This window comes from Ambystoma mexicanum, chromosome 3p, assembly GCF_040938575.1.
Source record: "Ambystoma mexicanum isolate Mex_15411 chromosome 3p, UKY_AmexF1_1, whole genome shotgun sequence".
NCBI classification, from domain to species: domain Eukaryota; kingdom Metazoa; phylum Chordata; class Amphibia; order Caudata; family Ambystomatidae; genus Ambystoma; species Ambystoma mexicanum.
In genome coordinates, this window is record NC_090925.1 from 14791455 (window position 1) to 14812591 (window position 21137).

Below are 21137 nucleotides of genomic sequence, written 5' to 3' on the forward strand. Positions count from 1 at the left end.
TATGCATCCCTCGTTTCAAGAATGCAAGAACAGGTAACTCCAGTTTCCCAGTAGCAGCCCCCAGAATTTGGAACTCACTACCAGCCAATATCTGTAATGACCCCCCCCCCTCCCCAAATTTAAGAAAATCCTCAAAACCTGGTTCTTTTAGACTTGCAATTCGAAATCCTGCATCACCTTGTAACCGTACATAACACTGTATGTATGCCAAGCTGAGACTATGTAAATACTAAGTTTCTAAGTAATCTTGTAAACTACGTTGTGATACCCTAGGGTTTGGGCGTAAAACTAAATGTAATAAATAAAATAAAAAAAATAAAATCTAATGGGTGTAGGCTTCTTTCGGCCACGCTAGTGGGATTCAGGAAGAAAGTAGGCAGTTCTATTGATTGTTTCACATGGAACTTGGAGATAACTGTAGGCGCAAGTCAAGGGTTAGTGCACAGAACCACCTTATCTCTGAACTTTAACGAAAGGGACTAGAACTGAAAGGGCCTGTAGTTCACTGACTCTCCTTATAGAAGTGATAGCCACTAGGAAGGCTGTCTTATAGGTAAGAGCTATGAGACTTGCCTTATGCATAGGCTCAAAGGGAGACCCCATAATTCTAGTTAATACCACAGTTGGGTCCCATCCGCAAACCAGGTTAGAAATGGGGGGGCCGAATCCTTTTAACCCTTTCCATGAAAGCCTTAATAATTGGTATTTGCCACCACAACACCTTCTGTTGTGACGTAGTGTAGGCTGATGTAGGCTGAGAGAGCAGCAAAGTGAACCTTCAGGGAATTAAAAACCAGGCCTGAGTCTAGTAAGTGAGTCAGGTACAATACAATGCGAGTAGGAGAGCAGTCAATAGGATTGATGCCCTTGGTATTGCACCTGATAACAAGCGCTTCCATTTACTGGAGTAGTAATATCAGGTTTTAGGTTTCCTCGCCTCCCCAAGTATGTCCATGCATCTCTGAGGAAGTTGTAGGTGCCCGAAACTCTATGACCTCAGGAGCCGGGCTGCTAAGTTCAGGGTTTGCGGGCATAGGTGAAGCATCTCCCCCTTCTCCTGAGATAACATGTTGTATGGGCAAGGCGTTTCATTGGAGGAGATAGGGAAATCTCCATCGGATGAGCAAACCAGGGTTGGCGGGCCCACATGGGGGCCACCGATATCATGGTGACTGGTTCCTGGTGCATCTTGTGCACAATCGTGTTGAGAAGGGGAGTCAACGTGTTGGGACAAAAGGAACATCCTGTGTTTGAGAGCTCATTTCCAAATGTTCTGGAACAGCTTCGATAGCGTGTGTGCCCTTTTGCTTGTTCAGGTAGTACATGGCCGTGGTGCTGTCTGTGAGGATCAGTGCTGTCTGTGAGGATCAGGACTGTCTTCCCTGTAGTAGTATCTGAACGGCTTTCAGTGCTTTACATACGGCTAACAGCTCCAACAGATTTATGTAGTTGGATGCTACTTCTGGGGACCACACACGTGCACCGTCTGCTGAAGCAGGTCAGCTGCCCACCCTGTGAGATATGCGTCCGTTGTGAGATATGGTCCGTTGTGAGAGTGGCTTCTACTGCCGAGGTGGTGATGGCCTTTCCCTTCAAGAGGTTTTCCCTCCACCACCACTGCAGAGTGAGAACGAGGGCTGGCGAGACAACCACTAGATCATGCCATTATCCACTGGCTGTTGAGCCACTCTTGCATGGGACGCATGCGCAGACGCGCGTGAGGAAGTAATTAAATGCAGGACGCCATCAGTCGCATGGCTTTGCGTACAGTCACCTCCTGGCCAGCTACATACTGAGGGGTCTGAAACAGCATATTTTGAACCCTCTTGTTGGAGGGGGAAGACAAGGCCGTCTTCTGTCCAAGTCAGAGCCCATAGAAACTGTTTGACTTAACTGGGGTCTAGGCTGGATTTCTTCTTGTTGAAGGAGAATCCCAGGCTGAATAAGAGATTTATTGTCTTTCGAGTGTTCGACTGGCATGTTCCGTAGGAATCGCCTGTTATGAGCCAGTCGTCGAGGGGAGGGTAAACCTGAACGGATTCTCTGGGCTTGTGCGCTGCTGCCACTGCCAGTACCTTCGTAAACACCCTGGGTGCTGAGGCAATGCCGAAGGGGAGTACCTTGAACTCATAGTGCTGGTCCTCTAACATGAACCTTAGGTATTTTCTGTGCGCTGGCAACATTGAAATATGAAAGAATGCATCTTTCATATCCAATGTTGCCATGTAATCTCCATGCGTCAGCAGAGTGATTACCTCCTGCAAAGTGACCATACAAAACTTTTGAGGTTTGACAAATGTGTGTGCAAGTCTAGCACAGGGCGCTTGGCGAGATCCTTTTTGGGTACAAGGAGGTACACTGAATAAATACCCTTGTTTACCTGTAGAAGAGGGACGACTTCTATGGCGCCCTTTTCCTGCAGGATCTCGGCCTCTTGCAGCAGGATGCATAGGTGTTCCGGCATCAGCAGTCTTGATTTCAGCGGTCTGCATTGAGGTGGTCAGCAAAACTCTATGCAGTATGCGTGGGTGATGGTATTTAGTACCCACTGGTCTGTTATCCCCTCCCATGCATGAAGGAATGATGTTAGGTGTCCCCCAGCCGGGGAGGCATGGGAGGGGACCCAGCTCTGAGGGTCATTTTTGAGCTGAGGCCAGGGAGCCTCTGTGGGTGGAATTCCGGCCCCTATCTTTCCCGCATCGTTGTCCTCTATGAGGATACATAGTGGTGGTGTTAGATCCTTGTCCAGAGGACCAGTTGTTTCCTGAACCATACTGGTTGTGAGGGGAGCGAGATTGCCCACAAAAGGAATGAGAGCCGCTCCCTCTCTGTTGGGGTCTTTGGATAATCTGGTTCAAGGTCTTAAGAGTCTCGTGTTCCTTTTTTGCTGTCTCAAGTGCTTCATCAACGGCCTTGCCGAACAAGTGGGTCTCCTCAATTGGCTTGTTTATTAAAGACGCCTAGGTTTCAGGCTTAAACCTGGAGTTCCTCAACCAGGTGTGCCGTTTTAGTAGGGTGCCCTGGGCTAATGTCCTGCCCGCTGTTTCAGAAGCGTCCAAAGTATTTTTAAGAATATTTTGGTTCACCTGCTTGCACTCATACGATCGCAAGCAGACGAGCCCGCACAGATTCAGGGACTTCTTGAAGGCCGTCTTACAGCATGTTCTATTGGACGTCCAAATAGCCAGCCAACAGTTTGGCGTTGATGGATATGCGTGTGGAGAATGGTGCAGCAGTCGTAACCCTCTTTCCCAGTGCGTACGACTTTTTGCCTGCTTTATCAGGTGGTGGCTCACCTGTGGACAGGGGGACACCCGCCCTCTTCCTCGTTGTCCTAACTACCAGGGAATCCGGAGTGGCATGCCCCTTAATGTAAAGGGGGTCGGTAGGAGAAGGCCATAACAACTGCTCTACTCTGGGATTAATTGCCCTGGTCGGAGCTGGTGTAACAATGAAGGAGCCAGACGTATCTTAATAGAGTTCAGTAATGGAATGGCCCGATTGGCAGGAGGCTTTTCCTTTAGTAGGTCTTCGACAAAATCTGAATCTGGCACAGCCTCCTGTGTGGCGATTTGGAAATGTTCTGCTGTCTTCTTTAAGATAGCATTAAATGCCATTTGATCATCAACAGGTGAGGCCTGACAGACTGATGTGGTAGGAGGGGAATCCATACACAAGGTGTCAGGGTCCGGGGTAGTGGTAGGGGACGCCAAATGTTGATCATCAACGGGACGGTTGTCCTCCCAACCCTCCATGGGATCAGTAGGGTCCCCAAAAGGATCATCATCCTGTAGATATGTTTCCACAGGAACCTCATCATCAGTGAGGTCAAATATTCTCTTCATGAGGAGCATCAAAAGTCCTCTGAAACTTGGCCATAGGCGTATAAGGGAACTCCTCACGAGGCCTCTTTGGAGTAAACCTTTCTGAGAATCCAACAAACTTCTCCAGTCTGTTCATGCACCCCTCAAACTTCTATCTGGTCCATGATGATGAACCAGAGGCATCCAGGGGAGGAAAGGGGTCTTCCTGATGATTTTCCTCTATAGAACGTCGAGTTCTTTCCCCTAAAGTCTCTCAGAGTACGCCTTTCGAGTTTCTGGCCGTTGCCACGTCTTTAGACACGCCTTTCCTTCTGTTTCGACATATCTTTCGAGTGTTCCCTTTGTTTGACCGCCGTGGCGATCCTGGCGATACTATCGCTGATGCTCGGGGTTATAGGGAGGTGAGTAGGTTGAACAGGTGGCCGCGCGGCGGATTTTGGCACAACCGGGGCTTTAAGCGGTGTCGGAGCCTTCTTCTGCGTGTGTTTTGGTGCTAGTGCCCTTACTCTTGGACTACCCGGAAGCATGCCGCGGTTGCGGGAGGGCTGATGATCATAAAGATCAGCGGGCACTGCCAAAGAATACGACGTGCCTGTTGGTGCTTTGGAGCGCTTCAATTGGACCGCCGAAGCAGAACCGTGGGTTGTGTGCTTTGTGTGGAAATCGGGTGCGTCCAGGTCGCCGGGATGTGCAGTCCCCATAGCAGGACTCTCGTCGTGCCTATCTGGGCCCGGGACGGACGCTGCGGAGCAACAACTCTCCGCCGTAAGGTCAATGGCCTCCGAAGTGGAGCGATAGTCATCGCTAACCTCTTAGTCACACCCAGCGGCTGTGGCGGCGGGGGAATTACTCTCAGCCTTCGACATACTGTAGGCCGCCCACCGCTTCAAACGGCGCTCCTTAACAGTTTTGGGATGCAGGAACTTGCACGCCACACAGAACGCCTTGTGATCGAGGGGAAGACACCTATTGCACCGACGGTGCTGGTCTTTCCAGGGAAATTTTGCATTACAGGAAGGACAAATACAGGAAGGACAAAATGTAAATGGTGTCCTGTCCATAGCGCAGGATTGTGATAGCGACGATAAACCCAAGGGAACAAAGAGAGGGGAAAAGGAAAGGCATTCTTGAAAAGAATATGACCACCCAGACTCCACTCTCCCTACTGTACAGGTCGGCCAAAAGGCCCGGCCACGTGGTCGGCAGCGCCGACCGGATCAATGGCCGTTGAGGTTCCGTAGTCAGCAGTCTTTAGCGGTGGCACAGGAATCAAACGTTTGAGAGGAGTGACAATAACAATAAACGACCAAAGGTCAAGAGATATAACAAAAAAAACGCAATGTTTAATGAAGAGCTCAACACTAAGGCGCCCAGATAGCTGGGTGGAAAAAAACTATATGAGGGACGTCGCTGCGTGAGGGATTTTGGGTACACTACACGTCACATTAGGGATAGCGTTACAGGCACGCCCATGTCGACGTCCCCTTTCGGCCCTCGAAAGGGGAGATGCAGTACTCCGTGGATGTCTGACTATATGCACAGCATGCGATTCTAAGCAGATTAACAAGCATGAAAAGTTTTCTTCAGCTTTCCAATTTGTCTTATTTTCGGCTGAAGGACACTTCACTGCTGGTTTTCAAGCTTCCTTTTTTCTTTCTTTTGAGCTCCGAGTTGGAGGAAAACCAGTTTAATGCCCGGGATTGGCTTCCTTCACGATGCAGACGTCTCCCCAGCCCTTCCTGCGCATTCACTCGCCGTCTTCCTTCTATGGACTGGACCGGAGAACATAGTTTCCAGACCTGACCGTTGCTCCAGGAACTTTGCTGTGCTTCCCGGTGCTCCCGCGGTCTTCCAGATATGCCTGCTTAGCACACCACGCCAGTAGATGTGACTCGCGCTCGCGAGCCGGCACATGGATGTATCTGTCTTCTCCTTCGCGGTTCTCCCATGAGATTAAACACCATTTATGTATTTGTAAAGCGCAGCCAAGCCGGAGGCAACTGGCTGCTTATCTTACAAGTTACATAAATATACACGGGACATTTCATATGGATATATAGACACAGAACATCTTGTGCGGACATGGAATTGCAAATCCCAGGGGTCCCTGAGGGGCATCGAGTCACTTTTACAAGGTAAGTATACATGAATCAATATACATGAATGGGCAATCAATACAGTGTGATAATCATAGCAAGTAAGCAGATATACTGACAGTGTTCATGAGGAGTAACTCTAAGAGATGGAGTTTTACAAGGTAAGTGTACATGACTAAATATCCATGAATGGGCAATTAATATGGTGTAATAATCATTGCACATAAGCGGGTATACTGACAATGTTCATGAGGATTAACTCCAAGAGATGGAGGCAAATATATACAATGCTAGTAGGATGAGAAGGAGGTGAGGTAGTTAGTTTGGCTGATCAGTCTGGTTGTTGTCTTGTACATGGAACCAGTTTTTTACTTTTAAGTGAAATTGTGCGAATGAGGGTTCTTCTCCAATGTGGATTGGGAGGTTATTCCATTTCTTAGCCGCGAGGACAGAGTAGCTGTCTCCGCCTGCCCGTTGTTGGTTGAAGCGTGGGATGGTGACAGTATGTGCTTGGACAGATCTGGTAGGTCGCATGGGGTTGTGGCGTGAAAAAGGGTCCACGAGGTAGGTTGGTGCCCGATTGTGAAGGCACTTGTGTCTCAGTGAAAGTGACTTAAGATCTATCCTTTGCTTGATATTAAGCCACTTTATAGCTTGTCGAGTAGATGTGATGTGCTGCTTTCTTGGGATGTTACAAGCCGCCCTGACAGCATTATTTTGCATGATTTCCATTATGCTGAGATGTGCCCAAATATAATGCATTAGAGTAGTCAGGCTTTGATAAGAGCAGTGCTCTTGCTACTGATGTGCAGTTTGTCGGTGTCAAGTAGGGTCGGCAGGCTGTGATGAGCTTGCAAGTCAGTGCCGTCGAGGAGTCTAGGGCATTGATTTGTCTGGTAAATGTAAGGGCAGAGTCAATATAAATTCCTAATGTTTAAAAGGTTTCCATCAATATTGAAAGATGAGAACAAAGGCCCTAGTTTGTTTAGTTTAGTGGGAGAGCCAAGGAGGAGTAGCTCAGTCTTTTTGTCATTTAAACAGAGACCGTGCTTCGCCATCCATATTTGGATGGTACTATAGATGTCATTAAGTGTCTTACTGTCTGCAATGTGGTCACCAGTGATAGGTAGGAGTATCTGGGTATCATCCACACAATTAGTGTAGATAACACCCAGATGGTCAAGAATATCAAAAAGAGGCTTGGTGAACACATTGTAGAGGGTTGGGGACACGCATGATCCCTGTGGTACCCCACAGGTCACAGGGGAGGTTGGGGAAGAAGCAGTGGGAGAGAAGACTCATGGACCTGTTACTAAGGAAGGATTCAATCCACGCATTAGCTTGGTCCGAGAAGTGTGCAGCAGATGACAGGTGTTTACATAGGATTTTATGGTTCACCAAATTAAAAGCTGCAGAGAGGTCAAGTAGCAGAAGTAAGGCTGATTTGCCTTTGTGTTTTAAGATCTGTGTTTGGGATTTCAAATCAATGAGTGCTGTCTCTGCCCGTGTCCAGATCTGAAGCCTGACTGTCTTAGTCCTAGCAGATTGTTAGATTCCAGGTGCTGTTGTATCTGGAGGTATGCTGCGCGATCCAGAATTTTCAACATGAAAGAAACTGTTGTGATGGGTCTGTAATTAGATGGGTTATTAGGGTCAATGGAGGTTTGTTTTTTTAGTAATGGGAGTACCCAGGCGTCTAAGATTATTAGAGACAGTGTTTGTGTTAAAGGAGGCGTTGATGAATGAGGTAATGAATGGTGCAAGTTCCACGGCTGCCTCTTTGATGTGCGGGGCAGGGCATGCGTCACTCTGGCAGTTTGATGGTTTGAGTTTGAGTATAATTGATTCAACTTCTTTGATCGAGAGAGGTTTGAAAGTCAATTGCGGCATGTTCAATACAGGGTGAGGCGGTGTGTCTTGATGGGAAGCAGTGTCTAGATGGCTTTTTTTTTTTAATTGGATTTTGTCTAAGAGCAGGCTAATTTTGTCTTGGAGCGCCTTTTGAATATTCGTGAACCAAGAGGTATCTTTGGTGCAGATGTCTGGTTCAAGGGCTGGAGTTTCTAGTTCTTTCAATATATTGAATAATTCCATAGTACTGATGTGGCTTTAGCTATACGATCATTAAAGTTATCTTTTTTGGCCTGGATGATAGCTGTCTTGTAGGTAATTGATGCGGCTGTGAAGTCGGCCTTGTTAGATAGAGATGGGGAATTCCTCCAAGTGGATTCTGCTGCTATTTTTACTTTCCTTAAAGTCTTAAATTGAGGGGTGTACCATTTATTAATATGCGCTTGGGATTTGGATTTTTGGAGTTTAAGATGAGCTAAGACATTGATGGCATTGAGTATGGTGTCATTATAAATGTTCACAAGAATAGTAGGGTATGTGTGTTGGCTGTCAAGGGGGTAATAGGTTTAAGTAGAGGCAGTAGGTTCTTAAATGCGAGGTTCCATTTGCTTGTCGCCAACATGGCCGGCGCTTGTGTTTGTAGGGAAGAAGGTGCTGACTCATCAATGGTAAAAGTGATCAAGTGATGATCGGTCCATGCACAAGGTGCATTAGTGAGTATGCTAATGTTACAGTTATGGTCAGCTACCCAATTTAATATTCTTCCCTTGTCGTGCGTGGGGTCATTTAGTGTAAAAATCCTAGCTCAGATATAGTGTGCTTAAGTGAGCTTTGGCATCTTTCATGTCATGAAGGCCTAAATTGAAGTCTCCTAGGATGATGAATTGGGAGAGGTTTTTGGTGTTAGTAGATAATAGATGTGATATGCCATTTTCAAATGTAGAGGTTGGTCCTGGGGGTCAGCAGATCAGGTGTAAGGTAATCGTTGATGCTGTAGATCTAGCTAGTTTCACAGATAGTAATTCCGCAGATGGTAGGTGGCTTTTATTAATAATTCTTAGATCAAGTGCAGTTTTATGAATGATAGCAACTCCTCCTCCTTTTGAGGTGGTGCCCTCTCTGTCTGAACGCAGAATGGAATAATTCTCTGGGATGGCTAGTGATAAGGTAGGGCATGAAGCTGTATTGAGCCATGTTTATGTGATGGCGATAAAGTCTAAGTCATGCCGTGTTATGATCAGATGATGCTAGAGAGCTGACCAAGATGGCGGCTCCCCAGTGAGCTCCCATGAGGCTCCAACTAAATCCTGATCAATCGTCGCTTCTCCGGTTTACAAATGGCCCGTTCTCCCGCCAGAAAGAAGCAGTAAGAGACATCGCCTACAACAAGCCCAGAATTGATGACACCAGCACTTCCCAGACTCAATGGCCTGTGGTAACGCAGAACTAGGAGACAACCAGGCCGCGGCCCAAACATCGCAGTCCGTGAATTAAACCAAGGCACAGAGGGCGTGAACCACTGCAAAAGCTAATCGCACCATCCGTCAGGGTAGAGAGGCGGTGCCGCCCTCGCCTCCAAGAGTCACTCGACAGCGACCAGCAATCAGTATAGTTAAGAGATGTGAGGCCGGACGCTGCTGAGGACCACCCACCAAAAGGACATCTGAAGGGAGAGGGACCGTTGACTGAACCAGTGGAGATGACGCTGCGGCAAGCCCCGGGACTGTGGCCCCCGGACATCAAGCCTGCCGTAAGAGGGGCGGCGCAACCACCACAAGGAGGGTCAGTGGCGGCGGGAGAGGAGGTCGAACCAGGCAGTAAGGGCTATTTAGCGAGAGCGCTACGTACCACACCCCCATGCTGCCCCCGAGCAGAGCCAGCCAGAGAGGAACCGCCATCCCCAATCCCCCAGGGACGGCTGCTGGAGCTCCATGCAAAAAAAGGGGGGCGGGGTGGCTCCTCTCCTCGGCAGGCCAAGCCCGCAAATATAAACATAGAACCAGACTGCCAAGACTGATCGCCATAGCACCGAACCGGGAAAACCTGTGCCCCCAGCTCTCCAGCGCACTACCAAAAAACATTGGTGCAGTCCGCATAGGGAACAAATTAACCACCCGCCACCAGCTCACTGCAGGGCACTACTCCTCGCAGCTACGCTAATCCCTAAAGAACAGATCCCACCATGGGAAAATCAGACAATTCCCAGTGCAAACTGAATTTCCAGTCTGGGACCTCAGCCAGGTCGTCTAAGCCCAGCAGCAGGCCAGAGTCACCCGCACAGGACGCAACCCAAGAGGTCGAAACCCCCCAAACCCATGACATCAGAGATCCTCCTAGACCTGAAGGCCGGGATCGGAAATCTAGACAGTAAGATGGACACGCTCTCCTCTTAGGTGGACCAATTACAACACTGTCTCGATAAACATGCAGACGGACTGGATACGGTGGAAAAAAGTGTCCGATCTGGGTGACAGCACAGCAACACGGATGGCTAGAGTGTCAACCCTAGAGGGTCAAATGAAGACAGCAATTGCAAAAATGAAGACTTAGAGGGACGCTTCTGAATAAATAATATAAGGCTGGTTGGGGTCAGGGAGCAACTGCTACCAATGAAAATGGAAGACTATGTTGACAAAATGTGTATTGACCTCTTCGGAGCTGAGGAACTGTCACGGCTGTTCATCGTAGAGAGAGCTCATCCCAACCACAAAACCAATTGCAGGGGCATCCCAACGCCCGATCATTGCAAAACTGCTCAACTACAAAGACCGGGATGCAATATTGAGATTAGCCAGAGAGAAAGGAGAACTACAGTTCGATGGAGACAATATCCATTTCTACCCAGACTTTTCCCCGGCCGCCCAGGCGCAAAGAAGATCCTTCATGGGAGTCAAACACTGTCTGCAAGAAAACCAAATACTCTACTCAATGCTCTTTCCCGCGAAGTTACGAGTTCAGCACGATGGCAAGGCCCAGTTCTTTGCCTCATTTGAGGAGGCCAACTCCTTTCTGGACAGGGTCGGCTGCAGACCTCCCAATAACAATCCGAGACTACCACAGCGAGACAAGGCGAGGAGAAATTCACTGTGAAATTATAGCATGGAGCAGAACCCAATACACACAGGGACGTCGATACTACCGGAGAACCACAACTCCTTAAAACAAATGGAGCCTCTCACCTTGGGAGGCCACTAGCGCCCCTTGTGCAGCACTGTTAATGTTTCCACACAGCGGGAGGGAGATTAAATCGGGCCAGTTGGTGGTTGCCCGTGCAGGGGAGGGAACACATGGACGGTTATTGGAATGCGCCCACGAAACCCTAGCCTCCCCACTGCCCCGCCACTTAAGCTTCACAAACCTCACCTCCTCACAGCATCAGATAAGAAGAATAAAATCCATCTGGTACGCCTTCCCGGCAACATCGACATACGCAGCGGACGTCTCTAGACGCCATCCTCATCCCATTGCCCACGTAGCGAATTCATGGTAGCAACATGGAATATCAGGGGAGGTTACCACCTGTCGAAAAACTGAAAGAATCCTACAGTACCTCAAGCGGCATAAAGTTGACGTAGCTATGGTGCAGGAAACACACCTCCTCCCTGAGTCAGAACACTGATGGGCCCGCGATTAGGGCTGCCATAGGTACTTTCTGTCTTACTCATCGTATGCCAGAGGCGTGGCTATCCTGATAGATAAGAAAGCTAACTTCAGCTTGCTAAAATCAGAGAAGGACGCTGAAGGCAGAGCACTCCTGGTGAAGGGGAAAAGTGATTTTCGTGAACTCCTATGCCCCCAACGTCGATGGGTCGAATAACTTTAAGTGGGTATTATCACAGCTCGAGGGGTCCGGCTCTGCAACAATTATCTGGGGTGGGGACCTGAATACACTGGTAGATCCCCTAAAAGACAAGTCGCAGATAATACACCTTTCACTCTGCTGTTCACAACACCAGTTTGCGGATCGATTATCTCATGGCATCATTCCACAGCCTGTTCCAATGGGGGACGTGCCAAATCCTTCCCAGAACCTTCTCCGATCACTCGTTGGTGACACTAGAATGCCGCACCCCCCCCCACCCCAACGCAAAGCCGAAAACACCCCATTGGAGATTTAAACCTGGCTGTCATTTACGGTGTTCGTCGCAGAGCTACGCGATGAAATTGTGACATTTCTAGATATTAATCAAGACTCTATCGCCTCAGCAGGCACGCTCTGGGAGACCCTAAAATGCTATGTTAGAGGGGCGTGCCTGGCGAAGGAGAACGGAATCCTGAAACTAATCAGACGGGAGCTGATGGCAAGTGAGGACCAACTACGGCAACTCGAACTCAAGCGCTCTCGCTCAAGTAACCCACAACCTCAAGCAGAACCTCAAAGATGAACTACTGAAGTTCAGAACCTTAGAGGAGCGCGAGTTAAAATTTCTAAGCCGAGGGCATCAAATCCGCCAATATGGTGAAGGTCAGAATCCAGGAGTCCTCCTAGCTCGCCTAATTGCTGCAGATAGGAAACCCACCAGAGTAGAAAGAATATGCACTGCACAGGGCACACTAGTACACACAGAAGAGTACATTGTTCACACATTCTGTTCCTTCTACCAGGAGCTCTACAGCTCCAAACACACCACAGACCCCGAAATCTTACAAGGCTACCTAAACGACATTGAACTCTACCGGGTAGAGAGGGACCTACGAGAACCACTGAACCCGCACATTTCGACAGAAGAAATAATACAAGCCATAAAAACCCTACCCAACACCAAAGCCCCGAGTCCCGACGGCCTGACGGGAGAATTCTACAATTGCAGTCACAGTGGCCCCACTCCTCCAACGAGTCTATGAAGAGGCACTCGAACGTGGGACCCTGCCACCAACCCTCCGTGAAGCCAATGTGATCCTTCTTCATAAAGTAGGCAAACCCCCCAAAGAATGTGCTTCATATAGACCAATCTCGTTGATTAACCTTGATAACAAGATCCTGGCTAAGATCCGTACTGCCAGACTACTTCCTTTCATGCCCGGGCTGGTTCGAGGTGACCAGGCCGGATTTGTAACCGGGCGTGGCAAAACATTCGGCACCAGAAGAATGTTTGGAGTGATAGATGCACTTGATCCCACGCAGAAAGCAATCGCAGTCCTACTTGACGCAGAGAAGGTGTTCGACTCTGTCGAATGGCCTTATCTCTCTGCGGTACTCAAACAGATGGGCCTAGGTAACTACTTTATCAAACTGGTCTCCCTTTTATGCAACGGCCCTCAATCCTCCATGATCCTAGGAAATACGAAATCTACAAATATAGACTTACGAGGGACTAGACAAGGTTGCCCACTCGCGGCATTGATATTCGCCTTAATAATGGAACCATCAGGGCTACGGTCCCGGCAGCTACAGAGAGGCCTCACCCTGGGACCCCACAAATTGGTAATTTCTCTTTATGCCGATGACGTGGTCCTCTTTATCCACGACCCAAGCAAAAACTTGAATCCCATCATGCACAAAGTCATTAAATTTGGTGCCATGTCTGGCCTGAAGATTAATTGCACTAAATCAGTAGACCCCCCCCCCCCGGGCACCATAAAATCCGTAGACGATCACGGGTTTAAATGGGAAGTCGCCCACATCAGGTACTTGGTGATCTCATTGTCCCGTAGCCACCATGATGTGTTCAAAGATAACTACGAGAAAGCACTGGGGTCACTACACGAGCGAGCACACAGGTGTTGCGCGCTCCCACTAACACTGTGGGGTAGAGCTTCGATGGTTAAAATGGTGGTGCCCCCTAAACTCCTTTATCCGTTTGCCAATATACCCCTACTACTGCCTCAAACCTTTTTTAAAAAGAAGTCTGATCCTTGAACTACTGTGGGCAGGCAAACCAGCAAGAGTAGCTTATGGAACGCTCATACTACCAACATCCCAGGGAGGCCTGGCACTCCCCGATCTAGAGAGGTACTATTGGGCAGCCCAAGCACAGTTTCTCAGTTACTGGTACGCCACACACTTCATCAGACCGTACGTCCAAATAGAAAGGGCCCTTGCGTCTCCCAATTTACTAAGAGCCATCATTATTGGTCATCTCCCAGTGCCGCAAGCTACGATGAACATAGTCCTATCAACATACTCAATCTGGAAAAAGATGGCACAGAAATGTAATATACAAACTAGATTTTCGCCTCTACTGCCTGTTACGTTTATACCAGGGGTCCCCCTAACCAGGGAAACAGTCTTTCACCAATGGGCGGACAAATTACACCTTCAGACCCCTAGGAGACTTGTTCACCGAAGGCATATTTATAACGCCCCAGCAGGGTAGAGAGAAAAGGGAGCAACAGATCCCTTGACACATTTGTGTACTTTAGACTTCGCTATGCTCACCAAAAACTTTTTTCGTCGTTCCCGCACCAGCCACCCACGTGGTGTCTCCTGCACAGTGTGATTCAGGCACAGGGCAAGGGCAGACTAGTCTCAACGATATACAGGTCCCTCCTAGAGGAAACCATACACACAAATACTCACATGAAAGAAAGGTGGGAAAAATCTATACAAGCCACAAACAATATCCTACGAAGATTGGGCGTACATCCTTCGACAAACCCAAAAAGTGGCGATAAACACAAGTTTTAAACAAATCCACTTGAACTACCTTCATCAAACGTACTTTACCCCAGCCAAAAAAATGTGCACAACGACCGGAATCAGCAGCCTCTTGTGAGAGGTGTGGCGCCACAGCAGCGGACTTCTTACATCCTGCTTTGGACTGCCCCGAGGTGGCACGGTTCTGGGCTCAGGTTCTTCAGAACAGCCGCAATAATCAGAGAGGACCCATCACCCATTCCTACTATAGCTTTACTCCAGCTGACGAGGCATCTCCCACCTGCGGCGAGGAAACTAACAGCTCTCCTGCTGGTGTTGGCACACAGGAGAGTGGCCATGACGTGGGGACGAGGACTGGCCCCTACCTTGGCCAACTGGCTAAAAGATGTACTGTATTGTGAAGACGTCGAAACAGAGTACATCCGGACATTACCCTTACATGCACATCCCCCCCGACATCTGGGGCCCTTAAATAGCTTATCTACTTTTCACATCGGACAGCTCCGCTTCACCAACTCAAACCCAACGAGAAATCTAGGGCGGCTGGGCGGTCGGCCCACCTGCGAAGAGACTCGAATCAAAGCGATATCACGAGGAGACAATGGGCCTCATCACAAGTTGGGCTATTAGCGCCGGATCATGGGTTTGGCGGAACAGTTAGTGCCCATTCCCCATTGGGCCCATTCGCGCTATTACCGCCGGCGGATTTCACGTGGTTGTAGTTTCCTGGTCCCAAGGGCCTCACAAGTTTCCCCAACAAAAACAACAAACTAACACAAAGTTCTGTTCTACATATTTCTCATGTGTTGGATTCCCTCCTGGGTCCCCATCTTCCGGGTGCAGACCCCTCTTCGCTTTCAGCCTCCCTCCACTGGGTTCACTATGGCTTTTCCAGCATTCGCTACTCGTAATGTCTTTTTAAACAATACCTGTGGACATCCCTCAGCCGGTTTCACTTTTGTCTACACAATGTGTCTTGGGACTTTAGACTTACCCCCTTCTCGTCAGCATCCCTCTTCCAGGTTCACTCTTGCCAACTTCACATTCACTTTTAACGTTAACGGGATTCACTTCCCTTGCTTTCATAAAAATTCGTAGGTCAAAGGCTTTCGAGTGTACAGGGATTTTGCTTGACCTTCTGTATGACCACTTTGACCTATCTTGGCGGCTCTCCAACTGGTTTCTGTAGTTTTACTCAGATGGGGATCGACCAGAGTTTCTTAGAGCAGTACCCACGTGGTGCGGGTCCCCTTCTGCAGCTGGTCTCCCCTTTACAAATTTACTTTTAACTTTTCTCACTTTGTGACTTTCATTCACCACAGCCCAGTTCTTATTGGTTCTCCCTTCAACTCACCAACTGTGATGAACTTCTTGGCTTTCCCTGTAGCTGGAGTCAATGCTGGAACCACGGTAGCAGGAGTCTCCCTCGCTCCAGCTTATGAGCTTCGATGCGCTGTGTGCACCACTGACATCTGCTGCAACACACTTGAGCTATTGTCCTCTATCTTACGATTCCTTCTGCAGAGGTTTCGCAGGGTTTTGTCACAAAGGGCAAGGTCGTGTCCTTCCTCGTCAGCCTCTCGATGTTTGCTGCCTTTCACCCCCTTTTTAAATGCCGGGTCTGGATAGCCGTTTGGTCGTGCGGGCTGCCTTGCTCGTACTGTGCTCCCTTGCTCCACCTTTTATCCCTGTGGGGAAGGGAACAGCCCGTCAGGTGTGTGTGTGTGTGGTTCTGATCAATTGCCGGACCCTTGTATTGGGACATGTCAGGTAAACGGCTCTGGTGTTAGTCCTTTCTCTTGTGGGCTGTGCGAAAGTGCTTGTGTCGGAAAATGCTTGTGTCGGAAAAAGGGTTGTGGGGCAGTGTTTTTTTAATGTCCTGCGTGGTAGGATGGGGAAAAGGTGTTGAAAGAAGGGGGATACCGTGTCTCACCCGTCGTGTCCCACTCCCCGAGGACCCCCCCCCATCCAGGTGATCCTCCCTCACTAGTCCACCCCCAGAAACTGGATCCAATATCGATGGTTGTGACCTGGCCACCTGGAAGACAGATACCAGTGGTTTAGCCAGAGAGACACCTTCAGGTTTCTCACACTGATTATACCAACAATAAGAGGGCTATGGTAACTCACAATCCCTCATATAGTAAGAAGATATTTCAATCCAGGTTATTGAGTTTAAATACTCAGTGCTTCCGATATATACAAGATACACGAATTAGTGGCTCACCGTAACTTAGGTGAGACTGACCTCCGTGCGTTCCAGTGGCCAGTCTCCAATCACCAAACACACTGCTTTGCGCTCCACGCGGTGCTTTTATGCTCAATCCGACAGTAGCAGTAAAAAGACGACGGACCACAGAAGACGGAAAGCGGGCTGAATGAAAGGGTCCGGTCTCCTCGATACCTTGAAACACACTGCCTTGCACACCGTAAGGTAGGTAGAAGAGACAATTCTCTTCCATCTCCCAAAACTCCCTTCCAACCACCTCTTTGGCGTTTCTTCCAACCCTCTTCTCAATATGCTCTCTTACTTACACCCATTTGCTTCCTCCAGTCTTCTCTCTCCATGATCCTTCCACATCCTCTCTCTGGTTCACCATAACCACCCCTCTTTGCTCCACCAAAACAAACACTCTCCATCTCTCCTGCTCCATGCTTCATGTCCGGCAGCCGTGTCTTTTTTGCCAAGTACTAACCCTAGGACCTATGTTTCGATTCTGTTCCATCCACCTCTCTGGCTGTACTGCCTCAAAGTAACTTCACTTGTGTGGGGCGATTGTGATTGATTTACAAAGTCTTCGCATCACGCTATGCCTCAGAAGAATGCAGTCCTGATCTCTCCTCCAGTAAGTACTCGGTTCGCTGGGTTGCTTTAAAGTAGAACATGACCAATCTTGGCAATGTTTCTACCATTCCTTGCTCCACCGACCCATCCCAGCTCCTCTACCACTCCTGGCCCCACCTATGTGTGTGTCCCATGTACAGGAATTCTTTAGTTTCCAGGTAGGTTTGTGCTTTAAAAATCCCATACAGATATACAATGTAATTCATAACTTGGCTCTTCCCATAAAGGGAGAGGCATAACCTGGGCACACTAAGACAATCCCCTGCTTCCCCCCATATATTACCTCCAGGTCCAGCATCTGTAAGGAAGGCATGGTATCGGAAGAACTACAGACAGAAGGAATATAGTTCAAGGGTTTTTATTGAACTTTACTACATGGGTTGAAAAACGCCTATTGCAAACCTAATTGCTAACGATGGGAGCAAGCTACGGCCATCAAAATAAAGCAAACAATGTCCTAGTCAGGTCGTGTCAAAACAAAGATGGCCTATACTAAAACACATTTTTTCTATATAACAAAAGGGTGTGGGATGACGACGTGTGTAACAAAAACAGTGTATAGCAAAATTAAAAGGTTCAAGGGGTTCGGTAGTTCTGGACTGCTGAACTTTAGCTTCCCCTTCCCCATGTTTCAGCACAGGACAAGGCGGAACAGGAGTCGCACTTGGGGTACACTCGAAGCTTGTGGCGCATGGAAGCAGTCCTTTACGTAAGGCAGAGTCTTCCTAAGCAAAATCTCTCGTTCAGTATCGATCAAGAGTCTCTCCACTGGGAAATCGCCTGCTGTACAGTTCACATGCTTTAACTTTACAAACTTAAAATACTTCAGACTCCCCTCCGTCGGGCTCAGACCTTTCTCTTTTCCTTTTGACGTGGACTTCCCTCAGCTAGGCTCAAGTCCATGTACTTTCTCACAAATGTCATACAAGTAAAGGCTCCCCTCGATCAGGCGCAAGCCTCTACACCTTAATGATCAACCACAAATTCAAAGCCTTTCGATTGTGCAAAGGTGTTTTGCTGTGACCTTTGCATGACCATTTCGAATTCAGTTCTGCACTTTCACTCAAAGATGCCCCGTCAATGACCCCCCATGACCACCCCACCAACACTCCTAGAGACAAGCAGGGGACTTCATCCAACTATGTACCAAGGATAACAATTTTTTACCAAGTGTAGTCATGCATAGCTAAAATGCTTACATGAAAGGTGTTTTAGTAGAACAAACAAGCATGTGTTAAAATCGCTGCCTCAGATAAGCAAGAAGATACGTGTATTGTAGCTAGCACATTTGACACTACATTGAAAATTGTGACCACTGATTTTAGTACACATAGAATCGGTTCCAACTGGAGCACTATTGGGGAGTTGTGATTCAAGTTATCGAAGTAGACACATTTGTTCAAAGACAATGAAGGATCAGTCAAGAGTTAATAGCGCAGTCCAGTAACGGACCCAACACCTATCTCTACAAAACCCTTCCTTTGGAAACTCCTGGAGAAGTTGCTCATCCCCCAACTGACAAAACACTGAGCTCATTGGTTAGTTATATGACCAGCAATCTGGACACCTGCGAAGAATTGCTTGCAAATCTTGACTCTTACTCTCCTGCTGGTCTCATTCTTCTTGACCGCTCTTCCACCTTTGACAAGGTCAACCATTCTATCCACACAAAGCTGCATCAAGATACACTTGGTATCTCAGACCGGATACTGGATTGGTTGACCTCCTTCCTTAAGGGACTGCCCTTCCCAGGTGCTCCTGGGCTCCTTCTCCACCACGCTCTCAACTTGTGGTGTTTCCCAGGGCTCTATCCTCTTGCCTTGGCTTTTCACTATCCATCACCTCTTGCTCATCTGATCTCTGCCTTCACTCCTCATTTCCAGTTTTACACCGATGACACACAACTGTTCCTCAAGCTCCCATCTTACTCCTCTATCATCCCAGACTGCTCATCTGCTATTCAGTCTTGGTGCACCTCCAATGATCTCGGTCTTCATGCCAGTAAGACCGAAATCCTGCCTATCGAAACACCTGCTCACAGTTTCTCCCATGCACTCTTGGCCACCCCCCTCTATGGGCTTACCTCCCTCTCCTTTCACTGAGGCCAGAAACCTCTGTGTAATCTACACCTCCTCTCTCTCTCTCTCCTTTACTCCTCACATCTTGGACCTTGCCAAGAAGGCCCACTTTCAACTTCACCTCCTTCGAGACATTCTTCCCTTCCTCAACTTCCCCCCCCAGCTCTAGAGCTCAATGTCTCTAGAGCTCTAGATTACTGTAACAGTGTCTTCCTTGACATGCCGTTCTTCGCTCTGTCCTCTTCAACTAATCCAGAATGGCCTCAAGCACTGGAACTATATCTCTCCAGCTCTAAAATCTCTCCACTGGCTGCCGGTTGTTGCAAGGATCAAATTCAAGAGTCTCTGCATCATCCACAAGCTTGTCTGGGGCCTGGGTCCACGCTACCTGCAACTCTCCTTCCAGATCCTTTCAATCTTCTGGCTCCAACTCTCTGCTGATTAACCACTTCTCCAAGCAGAGAGCTGGGGGCAGATCTCTCTGCTCAGCTGGCTCCCTCCTACAGAACAGTCTCCCTCTTTCTCTTTGCCTTGAACCAGACAACCTCAAGACATTTTTCTTTTCCTCCTTCTTCCCCCTCCCCCTTCCATGCTAACCATCCCCTCTGTTGCTGAGATTGGCGACCTAGTCCCTCAAGAGTCTAATAGGGTCCTGGCCTTCTGCCCAATCGCCCCCAGCACTGCCCAAAGGCCCACAACCGCCTTTTGGGTGTTTTTTGCCTCTGCCCTTCACTTACCTGTTGGGCGGTAGACCTCCCTCTTTCCCTGGGAGGTCCGCACCCATGCACTTACCTATTGCCTCCTCAATGGGCACCTCTGGCACTTCCTCCCCTAGGGCACCCTAACAGCACTTACTCTCATTCCACCCCCCTATTTTCTTTGTACTGCACTTGCACGCTCAGAATATCACAAGGCTTAGTAGGACTGCTGTCTCTTTCTATTTATTCATCCATTGTTTATTTGCGCCCTCGTTACCTTCCCTTGTGCCTTCTGGCACTTTGAAACACACTGGGCCTCATCAGGAGTTGGGCTGTAGCCCTTAAATGCGGTGATAACGGTATTACCACTGCATTTAAGGGCTGGCCCTATCACGAGTTGGGCACTAAATCGGCTGTTTTACCTCCAGCTTTTCTGGAGGTGAAAATCCCCGTTTTCGGCGGTATTACAGCCGGCTGTATTACAGCCGGCTGTATTAGCACCGAAAATTGCCCATTGGATCCAATGGACCCAATCAGGAATGGGGATTTACCGTTAAGGCCCAACCTGTGATCCGGTGGTAATACCACCAGACCGGTCGGTACTAGGGCTATTACAGTCGGCAGTATTACAGCCGGGAATACAGCCAAACTCGTGATGAGGCTCACTGTCTTGTTGTATAAGTGCCTCATAAATGTGCAATAAATAAAGTAATGGTTTTAGATGGATAATTTTTTCAATATGAAATAATTCTCAAAATTAGTGGTGTTTATGTACATACATATTCTGAGTACAATAATTACAACTAAGTTGTGCTTCCTAATTTTAATGTGCAAGAAATTGTTCCCAGGCCAGATATTAATGCCAGACAAATTGTTTTTCATATCGCATAGGCATTGTTTATGGAACAAAACGACGCAAGAGCTATATAGTACCTCTAAGAGAAAATATAAGATGCATGCCTAGCAACACTAGAGCAACCGTTCCGATTACGGACATGACTTCATTTGTGGAATATAAGGTTAATCCTAGCCCCAGACCCCTGTAGGCCAGGCTGTTGCCGTTTGGCTAGGCTTGCATTGTGGTGGATGGTCAATAGGTTATTGCTTTCTACATACTTGTGTAAACGGGACAAGGAAGCTATAGGAG

General features: G+C 48.3%; 1 protein-coding gene across 2 annotated transcripts in view; it reads right to left on the reverse strand.

The window, feature by feature from the left end:
• The window catches only part of LOC138580075 (zinc finger protein 583-like), a 161318-nt gene that overhangs the window by 98066 nt on the left and 42115 nt on the right, over nt 1-21137 (reverse strand). The gene's annotated exons all lie outside the window — the stretch shown is intronic.